Source organism: Borostomias antarcticus (genome assembly GCF_949987555.1).
Source record: "Borostomias antarcticus genome assembly, chromosome: 8".
In the NCBI taxonomy this organism is placed as follows: domain Eukaryota; kingdom Metazoa; phylum Chordata; class Actinopteri; order Stomiiformes; family Stomiidae; genus Borostomias; species Borostomias antarcticus.
The window spans coordinates 7,827,156-7,843,265 of record NC_140241.1 but is presented as its reverse complement, the minus strand read 5'-3'; positions in this window follow the sequence as shown (position 1 = coordinate 7,843,265).

Here is a 16,110-nt window from a genome sequence, read left to right as displayed (position 1 = left end):
TTAAACAGCAGATGCGGTAGTGGAGTATAAAATGAGGAATGGAGGCAGGGTGCGCGAGAGACAGATAGAGAGATGGAGCGCTATAGGAGGGCTGCAGAGCTACAGGTCTGAACAAACAGTCTGGCAGATACTACAGGACATGACTCAGCCAGAACGGTGAGAGGGTGAGAGCGGAGGGAAGAGGGGACGAGAGGCCCCCTATATCAGTTTAATGAGACTGACGATGACAGAAATAACTGGGTAGCTGCTTCTGCTCTCGAATCAATAGCCTGGCTCTTTATGGCGCCGTAAATAAGGCCATAACGGCGCCCTGACACTTATCCCCGCGAATTATGTTACCAGCGCCACCCTCACATCTTGTTTACAGAGTCATTTGGGGGAGTGAGATTTCTCAGTGCGCACGTCGGCCGCCGTGCGCTGACGGCGCTCACGCCACTGTGGGGCGGAGCCAGCAAACCGAGGGCGCTGAATGAGAGAGGCGTCGACTCGAATGACGGGCACAAGAAGAAGAAGAAGAAGAAGAAGAAAGAAAAAAAAACAGCCTGTCAGCAGCGTCATAATGGCTAACGGACTGTATCAAATCATCCAGTATCTGTCTGGAGATCAGACAGATCAGTATGATAATGGTGGTCTATTTCTGATCTCTCCAGATTAGAGACCACGGGGCTCTAGAACCACACAGTGGTTTCTCTGATGGCAGCGCGTAGGGGGCAGGCTTCGCAGGCCAACTTGCCTGGTAATGGTACTGTACATGCCCCATTAATGAGAGTCATTGGACAAGCGTCGTCCTATGAGCTTACCGCTGAGTCTCTGAGTGGAGTGGTTGCCGTTGGAGACAGAGATGCTCTGATGAGAAAGAGGGGGGGGGGGGGGGGGGTGGATTCTCAGTACCTGTTTTCTCAGTAGCATTTCTAATTGTTTACTTCTTATCCTGCGAGCATGGGTTGGGAAGTCACACACACAAACACACACACACACACACACACACACAAACACACACACATGCACAGAGCAGGTCAAAGTAATGGTCGGGTGAAAGTGGTGGTGCACTCTCTTATCACAAAGATACCAGACCAGTATTTATTGCAGTTGTGGAGCAACTGCGCTGCACATTGTCATGTTGATGCCTACAAACCACAGCTAGATGATGCCAATGGCAATGCCATTTCACTTCTGTAGCACCATTCGTACAAAAGCAATGCTTTACATAAAATAAATTGATAAAAGCACAAATCATGTAAATGCAGTGAGAACCGATTTAAAAGAAACAATAAAAGTAAAATAATTAAAATTACTAATTACATAAGATCATGTAAAATAGAAATAAAAAATATAAAAACAGAGAATACCAATTAATAAAAGCAATATTAAAAAGAGAAGATCTTGCTCCAATGTTACCATGGTCTTAGACATTCCCAGGGCCTCTGGCAGGGTGTTCCAAAGGCTGGGGGCCTACGAACTGACAGCTGCCAAGGAACCATTGAAAGCTCAGTGCCAGAGGACCTGAGGGACCCACTAGGTGTATTAAAAGCATGTCTGATATGTATTTAGGTGCTTGAGTATGTATGGATTTATAGACTAATAAAATAATCTTAAAATCTATTCTTAATTGGATTAGATGGAAGGAAATACTTAAATCATTCTTCTTAAAAACTAACAGGTAACCAGTGCGGTGATTATAGATTTTGGTGTTATGTGAGCCCCTCTTCTGGTCTTTGTAAGAACATGTGCTGCAGCATTTTGAATCAGTTGGAGTTGACTAATCACTCAATCAATCAATTTTGGTAGGCCAGACAGGAGAGCGTTACAATAGTTCGACCTGCTAGTAATAAAAGCATACATTAGTCTTTCAGTATCAGTCTGGGAGAGGAAAGGTTTCACCTTGGCAATGTTTCTTAGGTGTTAAAATGAAGTCCTTGTCACTTTCTTTATATGGGTCCAGCATTACAGCTGCGTTTCTGGCCCGGTATTTGGTATTAAGTGTTTTCAGTGCGTCTCTCTTTCACCTTTTTCACCTTTGGTTTAACAATACTGGTTTAACTGGAGGAAGTTCTATTACATCCACACATTTATGTCATTTATCTTATCAAACGGGTCTTGTTCTTTGAGAATGTTGTGGTGTGTTGGCAAAGCTCTGCATGTTCTTTTAAGTTGATTTGTTTGTCCGTGGAGCTTTTTGTTTAGCTACAACCTTTTTCAGTGTCATCGGTGCTACAGAGTCAAGGGCTGCACCTAGTTTGGCATTAAAGACGGTCACTAACTCATTAACATTTGCATTCATCATTATTTGAAAATGATCAGCTGCTACAGCGTTCAGATAGCGCTTCTTAACAAAGCGTTGAGTGTTTATTACAGCTTTGGGTAGCAACACAGTAAAGAAAATACAGAAATGGTCAGAGATGTTAAGTTCACTAATAGAAGATACAACAGTTTTAAGACCCTTTGTGATCACAAGGTCAAGGGTGTGGCCTCGGTGTTGAGTGGGTCCAGTAACATGTTGACTAAAGTCCATGGAATTCAAGAGGTTAATGAAATCCCTGGCCTTTGACTCACCCTCATTGTCTAGACGCAGATTAAAATGGCCAGTGATAATATCAGATCGCAGTTTGTGTGGATACAAGACAGGAGTTCTGAAAAATCCGCTAAAAGGATAAGGCATTTCTTTGGTGGTCTGTAGACAGTTACTGCTAGCACTGGGGAGTGCCAATTTAAAACTACAGCATGATATCCAAATGAGGTAAAATCCCGCTCCTGCTGCTCAGAGCATCTGTTGCTATGGTGGCTGTTCCCCCTCTCTTTTTCACCAGCTCCAGTAGACTGAGAGAAACGGTAGTTGGGCGGAGAGGCTTCAATTAGGGCTGCTGATCCATTTGTATCCAACCAAGTTTCAGTCAGAAACAGTCAAGTTTATGTTCACATATAAGGGACCTGATATTAAGAATTGCCATTATGTTCTCTGGGTAGGGGGACTGGCTCGAGCTACACGTTGCTAGAGGCACAGATATCAAATTGTCTGTGGGTAGGTGATGAATGTGCCATAGAGATACCTGGGAGGGCTGAAGCCTCTGACAGCCACAGAGAAGCCTGTTTAACTTCCCACACTGCACTGAGTACATACAGTATTATGGAGACAATCCGCAGGCTAGATTACCTTGCATGAACTGCTATTGACCATGAACATACCTGTTTTGACTGTTTTTAGTGTTTTACTGTTTATATTTGTTGTAGGGTACTGGTATCGTTAGTAGGCTACTGTTTTAGTGTTTTTCTGTTGTTATTTGTGAGTCTTGTTTTAACTGCAACAGATTAACTTCCCCATTGGGGATTAATGAAGTACTATCTATCTATCTGTCTATCTGTCTATCTGTCTATCTATCTCTCTATCTCTCTATCTATCTATCTGTCTGTCTGTCTGTCTGTCTGTCTAATCAATTGATACACAATACGAGTCATCATGTTCCAATAAAAACAGATCAGAATAGTCTATAAGAAAATAAACTTCTTTTTTTTTCAAAGTCAAGCATTTGAATTGGCGATCAGTAGCTGGTTTAAATCAGAGCTGCTGTATATGTACAGTATATAACTACACATACAAACACAAACACATGCCGTCTCACGGAGAAAACAACAGAACAACATTTTGAGGCTCCCAGAACGACATGGTGCTGGCGTCGCATGCGGCCGCAGCAGATGCCGAGTTAAAAGGCTTTCTGTTCAGGCAGGCATACCCGATAATTAGGCATGACAACCCAACAGTTAGGGTTATGGTTATCGTTTGCGAGTTGTAAAGTGTAAGTGACACTAATGCGAATGGCAACAAGCGCTCTCTCTTGTACTCCCAGCCATCCGCCCCAACCTGCCACCTTGCGTTCCCCCCGCTCTTTATAGGCCTAATGACATAGCCTGCAATACCGGCTTCCGCCACTAGCTCTATCAAACAGTGGATCGGCCATTTTGGAGCCTTCATAAGCAGTCATTTCGGAACCTTCATAATGTTTGGCTGTTTCCACTGCATGACACAATCCAACTATCTGCTTATGTCCCTCATTATTATACGTACGGTCCTCATTGCAAGTTTACATTCAGTAGACCAGTCTGAGATCCCTAACAAGGCCTCAGCTCAATTTGACCAGTCCTCAGTCCACCTCTCCTCTGAGACCAGTGCCAAAGCCTGGTACAGTAGTAGATATAGTTATCCTCTGTCAAACCCAGCGGGGGTCTGCTCACCCAGAAAATGCATTAGTCACTCTCACAAAATTGAGGACTGCAGCAGACATCCCCCCCCCCCCCGAACTACAGTGACACTTTTCCCATTACGGGGGTGAGGGAGGAGCAGCCCGTGGGCGGCTTACTCTCTCTGTAAACTTCAGGACGCCCGGAAACTTTGTTCCCTGCCTATCACGGCCCTCTCATCCTGCACCAGATGCATTCAGCCAGAACAGCTGTGCGGTTTATTGGCGCAGGCAATTATAAAGTGAGTTGGGTTTGCTTGTGTGCTTTTGTGCAGCAGGAACTGCAGGGCTCAGACCTTTGTCTGAGTAGATCAGCGCGTCCGCCCGTGGGAGGTGACAGCTCACTGTAATAGTGCCTCATTAATTCAGAGAGGAAGCTGGCGCCCATCGTAGCCTAACATTACCTTACCAAATACAGGGGGAGCGAAGGGGACGCGTTAAGCAAGCTAATCTCACCCGCACACAGGGACGGACAGCGATGGACAGATGCTAAAGAGATAGACGCTAAAGAGACCGGGGCTGCGTTCCGAATCGCATACTTCAACATTTTACTACCGGTGCGTACTACAGCTGCCCCTAGAAAGTATGTACTTTGCATGCAGTACGCATCGAATTCGGACATACCTGTATTACCAGTGTTGTGCACGAACGCGTTCAAAATAACGACGTTTGTGCGTTCGTTCATTTCACAGGAGAACGGTAAGGTAACGAGCCTCTCTTTTAGGGTTAGTTCCTTGTAACTGAGTTAATCCTGAAGCTAGTGAACAACCGAACGAACGGCTAATAATTGCGTTATTTTTATTATGTTTTGTCCAGTGATGTCCACACAATATTGTGAAACTTCTTGTGTTGCCTGATTTGCAATTTATGCAACTTTCTGGGCGTCACCGGTCAAAATGAGCTCAGAGCACCGACGATTCTAAGGGGGGTACGTTTCAAAATTGGCAACCCGAATCATTACATCATCAACAAGCGCCAACTTGCCCCTTGCCTTGTTGTGTCGCACACAGCGCGACTTGCTAGCCTATAAAACGGTCCCATGGATGGCATCCAACTGATGGGGCAAAGTGTGAATATTTAAAGGAATAGTAAAGGGAAAATGCATGTTTAGCCCTGTTTTAAGGTTACTTATGATCATATACAATGGTTCAGATCAAAACGTTGACAAAACTAGCATTTTCAAGAAAGTTGATAATTGCTCTACCACCGTTTTGGTCATACAAATGATGTGGATAGGCATCTTGAAAAATCATTCAAAAACATGTTAAACCCTCGATTTCAAAGACAAGAAGCTCACTGAGCTTGTAATTGGTGTCCGTTGGTGTTGTGAACTGAACTTTGAACTAGTTCATTTTAAAAAGGAACTTTCCCAACACTGTGTATTACCTTGTCATGACACTGCGACTTGAATTTTGCCCGTGGATTGTGGGTCAGAATAGCCAGAAAAGCCTGCTGGCTTGCATACTGCAAAATATGACCAGATGTAGTAGGACATCCTGGTATTTTTGCCATTCTACATATGGCATACTATTGGGACATACTACACCCTTTTTGGCATACTAAATAGGAAGCATACGATTCTGAACGCAGCCTGGGAATTCCTGGATAAATAAAGATTGAATGAAATAGAAAAATGAAAAATAAAAATAAAAAATAAAGCTTATCGTACCCAACGCAAGGACAGAGACAGACAGATGCTGAACAAGCTGCTACGTGTTAATATAGATGGGGAGCTCTTCCAAACCCAAGGACAGATAATGGAGAGATACTAAACAGGCTAGCCTTATTAAACATAAGTATAGCGATGGAGAATATTACCATACCTAACACAGGAATAACACTCATCAGACTAGCTTCACCCCACCAAGCAAGAGATACGTAAACAGGGACAGTCATGAAGACATGCAAACCAGCCTTTACTGTGTCCCAGCATAGCTAGCATACATACTGCGCCGTCACCAGGCACCAGTGGAGGCTCGTCCATTGAGGCAGGGGAGGACAGTCCTCCTCAGTTTTTGGAGAGAAGAGAGGGATTAAAATATAAATATATGAATTTATTTATTCATAATTCATATTATCTCAGTTTTGTTCATAAAGCAGGTTTTCCCTATGGATAAAAACCCATCATTGAAATTCTAAAGCTCCAACAGTGATATCTATAACATGCAGCTGGAGGACCCATAGATATCTATGGAAGGGAGGCTAGCCCCCCTTAGGGCGGGTTCTTTTCTCTTAAATCAATGTAATGCCTTTTTTCTTGCTAATTTGTGATTGGCCAAAACGCTGAAAAATTACCGCAAGGGAGGACAGTACTCCGGCCTTGTCTGAACAGGATTCAGATATTGACATTTTGTTAGTCCAATCACATTCCAGATTCCAGATTTACCACAGTGAAGGCCGATTGAGTCGGCGTTCATGTCTGTTTCTCTTCTCTGTGCCATTGGAGACTTGTGTGTTCGTTCGTAGCTCCATAATATAATACATCCGAAAGTATTATGGGACATATTATACATCAAACTGTTTGTCTATTTGTCTTGATTCTAGCCATCTAAATATCCAAGCTGACATAAATACTTTTTGAGCTAGAGCCATCTGAACACAGTTCCACTGGCTGGCTATAGCCGGTAACTGTGGTGCACGTCAGGCTACGGCATAGGCAGGCGCGCAGATTGGCTGGAGGCGCAAACTGTCGGCAACTCGTCCAAAACATTTCTAGAGACTGGGTCGCAACACCGGATCGGAGAAATCCACAGCCTGGCTCCTGCTTGCGTGAGAATTGATCGCTTTGCGGTGCTTATTCCTCATCCAGCGATGGATGGAAAACTTTCAACTGAATGTTCATATTGCTCTGATAATTGTAGGCTATAGCAACATAAGAGTGGCAGCTTTGACAGCAACCCAAATGAGCTAATCCCATAGCTGTACCATTGCTAGCTAGCCATGAGCGAACTGTTGGATACTGCATTTGCTGTGAAACTTATTCCATTGTCCCGTTGTCAAATCTATTTGCCAACAAACTGTTTGAGAGCCAGCACACCTCAGTGTCCCCTAATCAAAAACATTTTTCATATATCACCTAACCTCTCCAGCACCTCACCAATATCAATTATTTTCTCTCTTTAGAGAAGAGTACAATCCATTACAACAACTATTGCTTACAATGTTTTATTGTTGTTTTGTATTATCTTATCATGAATATGATAAATAAATGCTGCATGTAGTTAAAGAAAGTGTTATTCAGTTTTTCATATACTGAAATTGACTGTAAATCCACTTTAAAGCTTATATTTCAAATAATAACTGACTGAGGGAAAGTGCCCCCCGGCGCCGCCTCTCTTCCTCCTGTCCTCCTCAGTTTTTTGAGTCACCAGCCGCCACTGCCAGGCACACAGTGAATGCTGCTGTGTTTGTAGCTGGATAGAGAGAAGATGACGGGTGTGGAGGAGCAGTTTGTTTTAAACCAGCTCATTTACTCAGACAGAACAGTCTAGTGAGTGAAGATGAATGAGGATTAATACAGCGGCAAGTGTTTCCGTGTGTTCATATACCGTAGCGCCCATCACATACTGTATCAGTCCCTTTACATGCTGAGTGGTTCAGTACTTTGATTTGGCTTGTTAAACCTTCTTAACAGTTAGCTACTGTATGTGATTTAGCGCTGATCATTAAGCATTCACTTCAACTTCAATCTGCAAAAGCTGAAAGCTTTGATTGATTGATTGATGACTAAGATATCGGAATATGTGAAATAGGGGTTGACAAAATATTGAAATTATGTTCAGGAAATATTTTTGCATGTCTGAGCAATTCCGGAAATGTGTTTCAGCACCCCACTTTATGAAGTCATCCTGAACATTGTAGAAAATACATTCATAATGAATCTATGGGATCAAACTAGGATACATGTTTTTCATAACTTTCATAATGTTTAACTTGAGTGTGTTCACGGAGGCTTTCAACACGGATGCAACCTTTATACCAAGCACCTTTTTCGCTGATAAATATTTAAGAATTAATGCCGTGGATACGTTATATTTAGCAGCCAAAGCTGCTTTAGTCACTATGAAACAGTGCAGAAAGGCCCGTACTGAAAGAGGCTTATTCAAATGACGCTGAAAGCTAAGTTGACAACACTGAACAGGAATCCATGCAACGATGAGACATTGCAAGATGAAGCAAAAAAATAATTTAAACGGAACACTACATTCACAAAGAGTGACTTCTGTGAAGTTTCACCCCAGAGGGGGGATGTCTGAGCTCAGAAGGGGGGATTATTACGTAATTCAAGCGTTCACTGTGAATATCCACCATTAACAGAGAGAAGAAGCCCTGTGGCCATGCAGGTGGATGCAGTATGTTCCACATGTAGTCGTGAATACAAAGCTGTCATCAAAAAATAAATTACAATAAATATAGAAATTAAGGATAGGGCATTGTAGATTCTGTAAGATACTAGCAGTGCCCTTTCATTTTCAAGTATCACCCCTACCTCCCCCAACCCCCCCCCCCCCCCCCACCCAATAAAGAGATCATCTGTGGCAAGGAACTTGCAGGCCCTGTTGGGGAGTTACTTGGGTTTAGTATACCGTTAATCCATGTCTATGAGCAAGTGTGACAATAAGCTCTCTGTCTCAACCGCAATCCTCTTAGGCGAGGCTTTGTGGGTAAACTTGCCTCATGCAAATTCCAAACCCCATTAGCTTTGAGGAACTAGTCAGCTGCAGTGAGATTAATGGCCGACTGACTACTTGATTTAATAGGGTTATTTCACAGCTTCCGGGGGAAAATAAACAACAAAGTTAATGCAAGACATTTGTCACTGACGTCCTCAATCTCTCCTCTCGTCTCCAAGTTTATTTCGCTCAAGACAATGTTACTTAGTGAGAGTGTCACTTGTGCCGTTGTTCCTTGAAACACTTTGGAAACATTTGTTCAAGATGGCGCCATGCAGTATATGGCTGCTCTGGCGCTTTGGTGAGCCCTGTTCTTGTACTCTCTCTTCACGCTGTCCCAACTAGTCCCTGCACCCTGCCCAATGTTGTCTCCAGGTTATGCACCGTGCCCGAAAACAAATTCCTAGTATGTTGAAAAACTACAATGACAATGTAGTTGAAACTATGTGTGATTTGAGAGAATTTTAAATCAGTTGGTTCGTTTAAATACTGTCAATTCAGCAGCGTGGGCTTATCTTTGACTAAAGTCTTCCCAATACTAAGAGGAACAAAATCAATAGCCAACTGAAGTTTTCAAAAGTTAATTTTGTTCAAAAATGATTGTGGTAAATAAGTGTATGGATATTTTTTTTGAAACTCTATTAGAGAAGCATTCAGAGGTGGGAGAAAACGCTGTGCAATTTTCTGGTTCAGGGTGAAAAATGAAAATCCATGCTGAAAATTACATGCTGTCAGCTTACTCCAAACTTCTGCAGCGGGGGATTACTGAGACTCGGCGTCTGAGCGTCTGTCAATGACTTTCTCTCTGTCTGGGAGACAACACTGCTTGATGAAGGTGATCTGAGAGGAGCACCATTTCCCAAACAAATAGCTCTAGTAAAAATGAGTAGCACAGCTCTGGGAGACATGTTGATAAAACTCCTATAACTGTTGATCCTATCCAGTCAACACACACACACACACACACACACACACACACACACACACACATACGCACACACGACTGCCCTCACTGCCCTGGAACAGTCTAGAAAGAGTTGGGATTACCAGAAGCTCATCGGCTGATTATAATGAGTGAGAATCCCTGCATCTTCCTGAGCTGTCATTAACACCAGCGCTGTCATTAACACCAGCCTTATCAACACAGGGCTCGTTAGCACAGCTCTCGGGCAGAGTGGACCAGGGCAGGGGGGCGCTGCAACCACCCGGGTAGCGCGGTATAAATCGACCATATGGTGAATGGACTGCACTTTATCCAAAGCACTTTACAATGGCCTCCCATTCACACACCAATGGCGGCAGATGCCATGCCAAGGTGCTAGCTGGCTCATTGGGAACGATGTCTTGCCCAAGGACACTTCGATAGATAGATACGTACTTTAATCAAGTTGGGGCAGCGACGCCTTGTGACCATTTCCCTCAGAACTTTGAGTAGACAGGATGTATTGTATTGACAGGCTGATGTATCGAAGGACAGCTGAAGGATGTATCGCTCGGTTGACGCGGATGTGACCCGTCATCGTATATTCGTGAGATTGAGTGGCAGCAGGGCTGAGAATGCAGGGGGAGCGGAGTGGTCCGGACCCCCCTCTGCTCTCCCCCACCTGGACGCTGGGCTCAGAGACCACGCCATCACAGAGGTGATATTCATCCAGACCCCGGCTGCCGATCGATAGGCTCCAGCGAGGAGCCCAGTTTGGGCCGTGATTGATATGAGCTATCAGCTCCCTGCATCTGGACGGCAGGTCTGCTGGAAATGGGGCACGACTGACGCCTTTAGAGCCCCTGACCCCCCCCCCCCACACACACACACCTGTCTGCATCGATCCGCCCCAGATTGAGACTTCTAAATCTCCTTCCACCTTGGAGTGAAGAGCGACACCAAACCCACATCGGTCACATCATCAGAGTGTAACTGAGTAGACTTGTGCCTTTCCATTTTTTGTTTTTTGTTTTCTCTGTGATCAATGGCTTGACATTTTCATAATTTGTGAAGCAATAATTTATCTACTAGGGAAATTATCCAATTTGAACAATTTGCTGCTTACCTCAGATTGTCCGATTAGTATTCCTGATGGGGACTGTGTTCATTGACCCACCCCCACCCGCCTCCCTTCAGTCAGAACAGCACTCTATCGCCCCCTTGCTTTACTCACTGGGTGTGTGTTTGTGTGTGTGTGTGTGTGTGTGTGTGTGTGTGTGTTTGTGCGTGTGTGTTTGTGTGTTTGTGTGTTTGTGTGAATGAGTTTGTGTCTGTGTGTCTGTGATTGCAGTGAGGCCAGCCTTTGATGTGAGTATAACTGGCAGAGCTCTCTCTTTCTCTATCTCTCTCTCTCTTTGTGCCAGGGAGGCGTGGAGAGACGTGGTACAGCACCTTGCCCTCTGATCTCTTCAAAATAACGACCCTCTCTCTGCCTTACTGTCTGCCTTCTCTCTCCTTCTCTTACTTTCTCTCTCTCTCTCTCTTCCCCCCTCTCTCTCTCTCTCTCTCTCGCTTCCTCTCTGTCTCTCTCTCTCTCTCCTTCTCTCTCTCGTACTCTTCCCTCTCTCTTAATGGAGGTTGTGTGTGAGTGGCCAGGCGTTCTCAGTACCAATCAGGGGTGCCAGGACAGGTTTTCAGGGGCGATGGAGGGGAATGTGAGATTTCTCAGACGACTGAAGTCTCGCCCAGTGATTAGTCCCCTCTGACATGGCTCCAAGATGCTCCAAATGGATGGGTTTGGGGCTGGGAGGACTGAGGACAAGAAGAGAAATGAAGACAGGGAGAGAGATTGACACTGTGGGTATGGCTCAAAGAAAACCGCAGCCTTTGTCCTTAGGAAGCCCGTTCCGCATTCAAGACATCTGTCATTGAAGACATTGCTGTTGACAAGACCTGAGCAATTTATGATTGACTACTATACAGTTTCACATAATCTAAACCTCTTTATCAAAGTACAGTAGATCTTCTAAAGCCTCATCTCATAAAATCTCATAATCCTCCCATGGCACATTGTTCGGTTATAAATTTAAGTATAATTCAGTTATAAGTTTCCTTGGCAGAATGGCCTGTGTAATTCCAGATAAAAGTGATGCACTTTGTCCTTTCATGTGCCTGCCCACTTTGCTGGTGATTAATGGACCTTCTCCATCCCCAACTTGGTGAACTCTGCCCTTGGCTTAATTAAAACTCCAACGCTTACTACCAATCATAAATTACTACCCCCTGGCTCATGACACTTTTAGAATAAAAACCTACACGTTTCTTACCAATTAATAATCCCAAAAAGGAGCTGTGCGAGTGCAAGCCCTAGGCAGTGAAGAGGCAAGTTTGCCTTTTTATTTTTATTTGAACACGATGGGTCAGTGTGGCACAGTAGCCTATCACGGGGCAGCAGGTGGGTTGCAGAAGGTGCTGCTGGCTGGGTGACGGATGCCTGCTGTCTGTTGATAGGCCGGCGTGGCGGCAGCCTATCATGGGGCAGCAGGTGCGTTGCAAGAGCCGCAGCTGGCTGTGTGATTGATGCCTGCTGTCTGCTGTGCTTGTGTTTTCCAGGTAGCTGCCGCCGTCGTCCTCGCGTGACCTCGCTGCTTCAGCCCCACCTGATCCCCCCTCGACCGAGCAGCTGTCCCCTCCGGTGACCAGACTGCCCCCGCGCCAATAACCCCTCTCCATCACTCTCCCTCTCTTTACATGTGTATCAGTATGGGCTACAGAGATGCACAGTATGTGTGCAATTATGCATATGATCGGTTGTTGGTTTTGTGTGTGCGTGCGTGCGTGTGTATGTGTGTGTGTGTGCATGCGTGTGTGTGTGCATGCGTGCGTGCGTGTGCGTGTGTGCGTGCATGCGTGCGTGTGTGTGCGTACATGTGTATGATGGTGTTTATGTGTTTGTGGCGGTGGGACAGTGCACTATGTTGGCCCTTTTTCCTGTGCTGCTATAGTGGACTGGACACCTCATAAGTCTTTGGCAGCCAACCAATAGAATAGTCCTGAAGGAGCAGAGTCATAGTCAGGCGGACCAGAGCTTTAGTGTATTCTCCTCTGTAAGCTATTGCTTTGTGTACTGTTTCCTAGGGCTGTACCCCAACTCTGAATTGTGTGAGTCGAATCAGATTCGCCTGTTCAAACCAGACATTCGACGATTCGTTCAGTCGTTCGTTCCTCCGTTTCCCCTAGGCTGAGGGGAGACTACGGTAGTCGGGACAGCTGTCAAATTAATCTCAAACTCGCAGGCAGCACAATAAATAAAAAAAACGCCTATTTTTGTTGTTAAACATGAATCATCTGGCCCACATCTACTTCAGATGCCCCCATGTTTTTAGGCAGTGTTTCCCACAGCCTACGGATGGGTGATTTCAGGGCTGGACTGGCCATGTGGCGTACCGGGCAAATGCCCGGTGGACCGGACCTACTTGTGGGCCGATCTAAAAAAAAAAAAAGAGCTAACGAATGGCCCATAGAGCAGGGACAGCGGCCCATTGGTCCATTTTCTATACTGACACTGGGCTGGCCCAATCATATGTAGGCCCCACCCCTCCCTCTGTTAGTTTCAGGTGTAATTTGCGTGGGCCGTTAGAGAGCCAACTGGCCTGGCCCGCAGTGAATGGCCTGTCCCTCCGTCAACAAATCGCGCAGCAACCCCCCCCCCCCCCCCTCCCCCGTCAACAAATCGCGCAGCAACCCCCCCCCCCCCCCCTCCCCCGTCAACAAATCGCGCAGCACCCCCCCCCCCCGTCAACAAATCGCGCAGCAGCACACCCCCCCCCGTCAACAAAACGAAACTGAAGGTGTTCCATCTCACCGCGTCGGCTCGGCTGGTGGCCTGAGTGGGGCTACATTTCCCGGTAGGAAATATTCACCCAGTCCAGCCCTGGGTGATTTGACGATCGTCTCCTCCACTGCGCATTTCAAAGCGTGCGCGAATAGGCTCATGCGTTGAGCAGCAGTCAACAAGGAAATGTGTTTTCTCCGCACAGCAGAGGGGAGAGTGGTTCGCTGCTTTCTTCCGTCTGCTATATCAGTCATGAGTCTCCTTTTACTGCACAACAAATAGAGCTATGGTGATAGGCTAGGTCTAAAACGAATGATTGGCCTGTCCAAAAGAAATAACAAGGCAGGTGCGGTCTTTGCCCACCAGCGCATCTTGACAGTGGAGCGAAAATACGACTGATCGACGAGGGTCTCCGACTGATGATTTGACTCGTCAACTTTCAGGGGGCAGCCCTTTCCTTACTGTGTTTTTTATGGAGTGGATCTTATTTATTTGCTGTCTGTGTAATCTATGAGCTATGACGTTCAGTCATTATTGTTGTACATTTTGTTCTGATATGATTATTCAAAGTATCTTAATGGCAAACGAATAGAAAGATCAACCTCAAGAAAAAAGAAAATCCTGTGTTCCTTTACACACGTGGTCAGTGGTGAGTTGGGTTTTTCAAGCACACACACACACACACATACAGTAGTCACGCACAAACACACGCATGCATGTGCACACACACACACACACACTGCACCAAGACGTCATTATCTGTAGCTGTATCTGTGCAACCAACACAATTGTCTGTATTTGTATCTGTATTCGGATAGAAACCAGAAGTGGGCGTGGTTTATAACGGAAGTTGTGGTATCTCCTATTTTCTAACCTCATATTCATTGGCAATGCCATTTTGGAGCCTTCAAATCATCAAATTGATTAATTTATATTGGCATATAATTAGTTCTGAAATATATTTCCACATCTTCATACTGTACTTTTAGACTCTAGTCTAAAGAAGAAGGACAACCATTAGGGTGTCATAATTTTAGCCACAAACTTTTTTCAACTGAAAAAAAGAACCCAAGCCCACTGCCCTGGTGGTATAGTGCTAGAGATTAGAGGCATTAGATTTTGAACTACACCCCACAATGGCAGACATGCTAGCCTACCAAATGGCGAGATCACCTCACCACTCTGAAATCAACACATATGCTAGCCTATAATTAAAAACTACAGATTCTAAAACTCTTAACAACAGATTCTAACTGTGACCCCAGAGGCAAGGGGGATGTTAATTGAGTTCTCAATTACTGGGGTGTGGGCAGGGCTGAAAATTAACACCCGCCAATGGCGGGTAAAATTTCCATTTGGCGACTAATTTTCGGAGGCTATCCGCCACGCTATTGTACCAATAGAGTCATGTAATAAATTATGCATGCGATGTCGCCACATTCATGCAATAAACCGTGCGCGTTCTGTTTGTTTTGTGTTGCACTTAAATAGCCCCCCCGCTGCACCAAATAAAGTTTTCAGTCACATGACTGTTGCGGAGCCTCGCGCACTAGGAGAGACTGGTGACGCGAGGCTACTCGCACACAGAAAATCGTTCCCATTTACCTCAGAGGACGCGCGCTACTACAGTCGACACCTACAGTAGATGTGTACCATCCTGTCTCTGGGCTTCCATAGCATACCAAGCCCCTGTTTCTCAGAAGGGATGTCTTTGATCGCTTGTCATGTAGCTTATAAGCTCTGAAGACGGTACTGGTTCCTCCTTGACTGACTTCCCTGGTCATCCAGCTAAGTTTTAACTTTACATGATGACAGGCTGTGAATATGTTACAGTATATGTATTTTGTTCATAAACACATAAAGACTATGAGGTTGAGGCTTGGATCATTTATATCTCATATTTATGTAGGGTTAGGTAGTTATTGATAATTCTACACCGTGGAAGTGAATGGAATAATTTAATTTCTATGAATTGCAATGTTTCTAGGTATTGAATTAAACTAATTTATTTGAAATTTTACTTTGGCCTCTTCCTTAAGCATGTATTCAACATAATACTACCATCTGAATGAAAAGTACTGAAACAGATGTATAATGTGACAAAAAAGGAAATTTATTATTTTGGCCGGTAAAAAATATACTTGGCCGGTGAATTTTTTCATCTACCAGTCCCTTTGGCAGGTGAGCCAAAAAGTTAATTTTCAGCCCTGGGTGTGGGGGAAAACAACTTTTCAATCCATTTCAGATGCCAGCTGTCACATGACTAGTAACGTTTACTCTCAGAGTCAGACAACATACAACAAAACAGAGTTTGGACATGTTTGGACATGAATGAAGTGTGCTGCAAAATGTGCAATGCAGGACTACGACAATGCAGGCAGTACCACATACTGTATGTAGTAAACATCTACAAGCCACATTTCGCCTCAGACTGAGTGGAGCCAAATT